Raw genomic sequence first — 6311 nt, forward strand, 5'->3', positions numbered from 1 at the left:
CACTTTAATGACATCTAGTATAGTGGACTAGAATATTTACTAAACGGGCCACAAATAATTTAGTAAGAAACTAAGAGTAAATGTATGTCTCCATGTCCTCTTTAGGTCTAGGCTAAACTTTATAAACGAGTTACATGAAAACAATGTCCTAATAAAATAAATGTTATTCTGTCCTTCTTTTCTGGTAAGATATGCTAGTTATTGAGGAAAAAACAATTGTATGTCATAGCGTATAATTAATATAAAACGACTACTTACATGAAAAGAAAATGAACAAGTATATGGAAATGAAATCAAATCCCTCTACTAATTCTTGCCCATCTCAAATGTAAGTAATTTCCTAATTTTTCAATTTGTGGCAGACATAGCTAGTTGCCTATCCAACATCCATTCTCTCCTTTTTTTCTTACTTACAGAGATCTGTCCACAGTTTAAAAAATGCTGAGCCTCTCAGATTCCCTTATGATTAGGAATGGTCAATGACATATGAGTTGAAGTTACTTGGTGATGCCCCTAAGAATGTGCAGAAAAGGGATAGATTCAAAGGGATCATTCTTTCTTTTCCATTACCTTTTTTTTTTTTTTTCTTTCTGGAATACAGATCTAATGTCTGGATGGGAGGCAGCAATATTGCAACTACAAGAACAAAAGTCACACGTTAAGGATGGAGAATCTGGAAAGTAGGAACCTGAATTTTTCACTTTTTTTTGGAGTAAGCAGCCCTTAATTGCCTATTTATGGAGTTCATGTCACATGAAAAAAATAAATCTCTATTTGGCTAAGTTACTGAAGCCAGTTTCTGTTATATGCAGCTAAACACAACCCAAACTAATAGATAATTTTGTAGACTTACATCTCTGAAGATCTTTGGCCTTTGGGCTGTGATTACAGCTGAAGTGCCCCTTCTCCCCCCAAATTTACATTAATTTACATCTGTCTTTTCTTCCTTATTTGATGGTATGGTATGTCTGCTAGGGACCAATCAGTAGACAAAAAACATACCTGTGATTTGAATAGGGAAAATTTAACATAAAAAAACCCATTAACCAGTGAAAGATGCCTAAAAGGAGCAGAGTGGACTCTAAGGGGTCCAGTGGTACTCCTGTAGGCATGGCTACTAACCTTGGCTGAAGAAGAACTTACAAGAAGAAGGAAACTGAGAAATTTAGAGGAGAATGTGTGACTGCCACAGGAATGTGTAGTCCACCTGTGCTGAAGAAACTTGCTGGAGGCATGGGCCATAACTGAATTGTGAGGACTGTAGAGGTGAATACTACCAGGCCCTGCCTGCAAACCAATCCACTGGCTCCACACAAAAACGTCTACCAGAAGAAGAATGTCAAGTCCTTTCCTCTGCTCTGGCCTCCCAGTGTCTCTCCATCATCTTCTATTGGCAGGACCTATCATTTTACCATTGCCAAAGCAGAAATTTTGCAGGGTCCAGCTTACAGGGTCCAGCTCCAGAATAACAAAGCAAGGGAAAAAAAGATGGATTTGTAGCTGAGAAGTCATAAGTCAATAACTTAAGAAGTCATAAGTTAATAACTAGCACATATAGTAAGATTCTCAATGGCAGGCATTATGTCTAATGCATGCTATGTCTCTCATAGCACCTAACAGAGTGTTAAACATAGTAGTCACTCAATAAATGTTTTCTTGATAATAAATAGTATGTATGAAATGATTGGCAATAATTTTATTATCCTTTTTTATTTGTAATTTATGTGGGTACATAGTAGGTGTATGTATTTATGGGATACATGAGATATTTTGGGACAGGCGTGCAATGTATAATAATCACATCATAGGGTATTGGCTACCCATCCCCTCAAGCATTTATCCTTTGTGTTACAAACAATCCTATTACACCTGTTTACCTATTTTATTTTATTTTTATTTTTATTTTTTTAATTTTTTTGAAATGGAGTCTCGCTCTGTCACCAGGCTGGAGTGCAGTGGCACAATCTCAGCTCACTGCACCCTCCACCTCCAGGGTGCAAGCGATTCTCCTGCCTCAGCCTCCCGAGTAGGTGGGACTATAGGTGCGTGCCACCATGCCTGGCTAATTTTTTGTATTTTTAGTAGAGATGGGCTTTCATCATGTTAGCCAGGATGGTCTTGATCTCCTGACCTCAGGTGATCAGCCCGCTTCAGCCTCCCAAAGTGCTGGGATTACAGGCGTGAGCCACTGCGCCCAGCCCGTTTACCTATTTTAAAATGTACGATTATATTATTATTAACTATAGTCACCATGTTGTGCTATTAAATACTAGGTCTTATTCATTCTTTTTATTTTTTACTTTTTGTACCCATTAACCATCCCCCCTTTTCTCCTACCCCCACCCTCCACTACCCTTCCTGTCCTCTGGTAACCATCCTTTCATTTTCTATCTCCATGAGTGCAATTGTCTTGATTTTTTTATTCCACAGGTAAGTGAGAACAAGCGATGTTTATCCTTTTGTTCCTGGCTTATTTCATTTGACATAATGTCCTCCAGTTCCATCCATGTTGTTGCAAATGTCAGAATCTGATTTTTTGTTATGGCTGAATAGTACTTCATTGTGTATAATTACCACATTTTCTTCATCCATTCATCTGCTGATGGACACTTAGAGGCCGCTTCCAAATTTTGGCTGTTGTGTGAACAGTGCTGCAGTAAACATGGGAGTGTATATATATCTTTGACATACTGATTTCCTTTCTCGTGAGTATATATCCAGTAGTTTGCTGGATCATATGGGGGCTCTATTTTTAGTTTTTTGAGGAACCTCTAAACTGTTCTCCGCAGTGGTTGTACTAATTTACATTCCTACCAACAGTGTATGAAGGTTCCCTTTCCTTCACATCCTTGCCAGCATTTTTTATTGCCTGTTTTTTGGATAAAAGCCATTTTAACTGGGGTGAGATGATATCTCATTGTAGTTTTGATTTGCATTTCTCTGATGACCAGTGATGTTTAGCACCTTTCCATGTACCTGTTTGTCATTTGTATATCTTCTTTTGAGAAACGTCTGTTCAAATCTTTGGTCCATTTAAAAATCAGATTATATATTTTTTTCCTGTAAAGTTGTTTGACTTCCTTTTATATTCTGGTCATTAAGCTCTTGTCAGATGGGTAGTTTGCAAATATTTTCTCCCATTCTGTGGGTTGTCTCTTCACTTTGATTGTTTCCTTTGCTGTGCAGAAGCTTTTTAATTTGATGTGATTCCATTTGTCGATTTTTGCTTTGGTTGCCTGCGTGCTTATGGGGTATTACTCAAGAAATTTTTGCCCAGACCAATGCCCTGGAGAGTTTTCCAATATTTTCTTGTAGTAGTTTCATAGTTTGACATCTTAGATTTAAGTCTTTAGTCCATTTTGATTTGATTTTTATGTAAGGCAAGAGATAGGGATCAATTTCAGTCTTCTTCATATGGATATCCAGTTTTCCCAGCACCATAATTATTCTTCTCTTTTAGCTAAGATGTGTGTCTTTTGAGAAAAATTTGGATTGCCTCTGGTATTTCTTTTGAATATTGCAAAATTCAAACAGAGAACCCAAGGAATATTTTATTTTATTTATTTTATTTTATTTTTTTTTTTTTGAGGTGGAGTCTCGCTCTGTCGCCCGGACTGGAGTGCAGTGGCCGGATCTCAGCTCACTGCAAGCTCCGCCTCCCGGGTTTACACCATTCTCCTGCCTCAGCCTCTGGAGTAGCTGGGACTACAGGCGCCCGCCACCTCGCCCAGCTAGTTTTTTTGTATTTTTAGTAGAGACGGGGTTTCACCGTGTTAGCCAGGATGGTCTCTATCTCCCGACCTCGTGATCCGCCCGTCTCGGCCTCCCAAAGTGCTGGGATTACAGGCTTGAGCCACCGCGCCCGGCCCAAGGAATATTTTAAAATTGGTGGTATGAGTTTAAAATACTTGGACATTTTTGTGCGTCTATGAAGGATTCTGTGTTTATACTCTCATGTGCCTAAAGAATTCATCAAAAAACCCAAAACATTAAAGCCCTTTATGTATCCATTGCATGATATAATAAATATTGGCAGGAATGGAACATAGGTTGAGGAAGAACTAGGCCCTACATTGAGTTGTCAGGTAGGAATGTTTGTTTGTGGTCATCTTTTCACTTCTTCTTTTGATATTTTTGGTCCATTCCCAGGCCACTTACTCTCTCTTCGGACACCTGACATCTTTATGGTGTCTCCTGAATATATAAGACTCTTTATGGTAGCACCTACTAAAGCCATCTCTCTCTAGACCATGTCTAGCTCCAGAATTTTTACCCATGTAAAATCTTGATCTCCTAAGTGCTTGTTTCAGCAGCACATATAGCAACATTTTAATGATATGGAGAAGATTAGCATGGCTCCTATGCAAGGACAACACATAAATCCATCAAGTATTCCATATTTTTATAGTATGCTATCATTTATCTCAGAAGTGAAGAGAGATATGTGATTTTATCTAAGACATGAAGAGAATTACAAATTTATTTCTTATATTTAAAAAATAGAAGGTTCATAGTCACCTGTGGGGGAAGGAACAGGTCAGAGGGAATAAAAATAGAAGCTGGGCTGGATGTGGTGGCTCACGCCTGTAATCCCAGCACTTTGGGAGGATCTGGTGGGCAGATAACAAGGTCAAGAGATCGAGACCATCCTGGTCAACATGGTGAAACCCCCTCTCTACAAAAAATACAAAAAGTAGCTGGGCATGGTGGTGCACACCTGTAGTCCCAGCTACTCGGGAGGCTGAGGCAGGAGAATTGCTTGAACCTGGGAGGTGGAGGTAGCAGTGAGCCAAGATATGCCACTGCACTCCAGCCTGGTGACAGAGCGAGACTCCATCTCAAAAAAAAAAAAAAAAAAGTTCCAAAATGGCCAAATAGAAACAGCTCCAGTCTACAGCTCCTAGCGTGAGCAATGCAGAAGACTGGTGATTTCTGCATTTCCAACTGAGGTATCAGGTTCATCTCACTGGGGCTTATTGTACAGTGGGTGCAGCCCACAGAGTGTGAGCCAAAGCAAGGCAGGGCATCGCCTCACCCAAGAAGCACAAGGGGTTGGGGAATTCCATTTCCTAGCCAAGGGAAGCTGTGACAGACGGTACCTGGAAAATTGGGACACTCCCACCCTAATACTGTGCTTTTCCAATGGTCTTAGCAAACAGCGCACCAGGAGATTATATGCCACGCCTAGCTTGGAAGGTCCCACACCCATGGAGCCTTGCTCACTGCTAGCACAGCAGTCTGAGATCCAACTGCAAGGCAGCAGTGAGGCTGGGGGAGAGGCACCCACCATTGCTGAGGCTTGAAGTAAACAAAGTGGCCAGGAAGCTCAAACTGGGTGGAGCCCACTGCAGCTCAAGGAGGCCTGCGTGCCTCTGTAGACTCCACCTCTGGGGGCAGGGATAGCTGAACAAAAGGCAGCAGAAACTTCTGCAGACTTAAACATCCCTGTCTGACAGCTTTAAAGAGAGTAGTGGTTCTCCCAGCATGGAGTTTGGGATATAAGAACGGACAGACTGCCTCCTCAAGTGGGTCCCTAAGCCCTGATTAGCCTAACTAGGAGGTACCTCCCAGTAGGGGGCCAACTGACACCTCATATGGCCAGGTGCCCCTCTTAGATGAAGCTTCCGGAGGAAGGATCAGGCAGCAACATTTGCTGTTCTGCAATATTTGCTGTTCTGCAGCCTCCGCTGGTGATACCCAGTCAAACAGGGTCAGGAGTGGGCCTCCAACAAACTCCAGCAGACTTGCAGCTGGGGGTCCTGACTGTTAGAAAGAAAACTAACAAACAGAGAGGACATCCACACCAAAACCCCATCTGTTTGTCACTATGCTCAAAGACCATAAAACCACAAACATGGGGATAAACAAGAGCAGAAAAGCTAAAAATTCTAAAAATCAGAGCGCCTCTTCTCCTTCAAAGGAACGCAGCTCCTCGCCAGCAATGGATCAAAACTGGACGGAGAATGACTTTGACGAGTTGAGAGAAGGCTTCAGACGATGGGTAATAACAAACTTCTCTGAGCTAAAGGAGGATGTTTGAACCCATGGCAAAGAAGCTAAAAACCTTGAAAAAAGATTAGATGAATGGCTAACTAGAATAAACAGTGTAGAGAAGACCTTAAATGACCCAATGGAGCTGAAAACCATGTCAAGAGAACAACGTGACGCATGCACAAGCTTCAGTAGCCGATTCAATCAAGTGGAAAAAGGGTATCAGTGATTGAAGATCAAATGAATGAAATGAAGCAAGAAGAGAAGTTTAAAGAAAAAAGAGTAAAAAGAAATGAACAAAGCCTCCAAGAAATATGGGA

Source organism: Colobus angolensis, unplaced genomic scaffold (assembly GCF_000951035.1).
Source record: "Colobus angolensis palliatus isolate OR3802 unplaced genomic scaffold, Cang.pa_1.0 Scaffold224, whole genome shotgun sequence".
NCBI lineage: Eukaryota > Metazoa > Chordata > Mammalia > Primates > Cercopithecidae > Colobus > Colobus angolensis.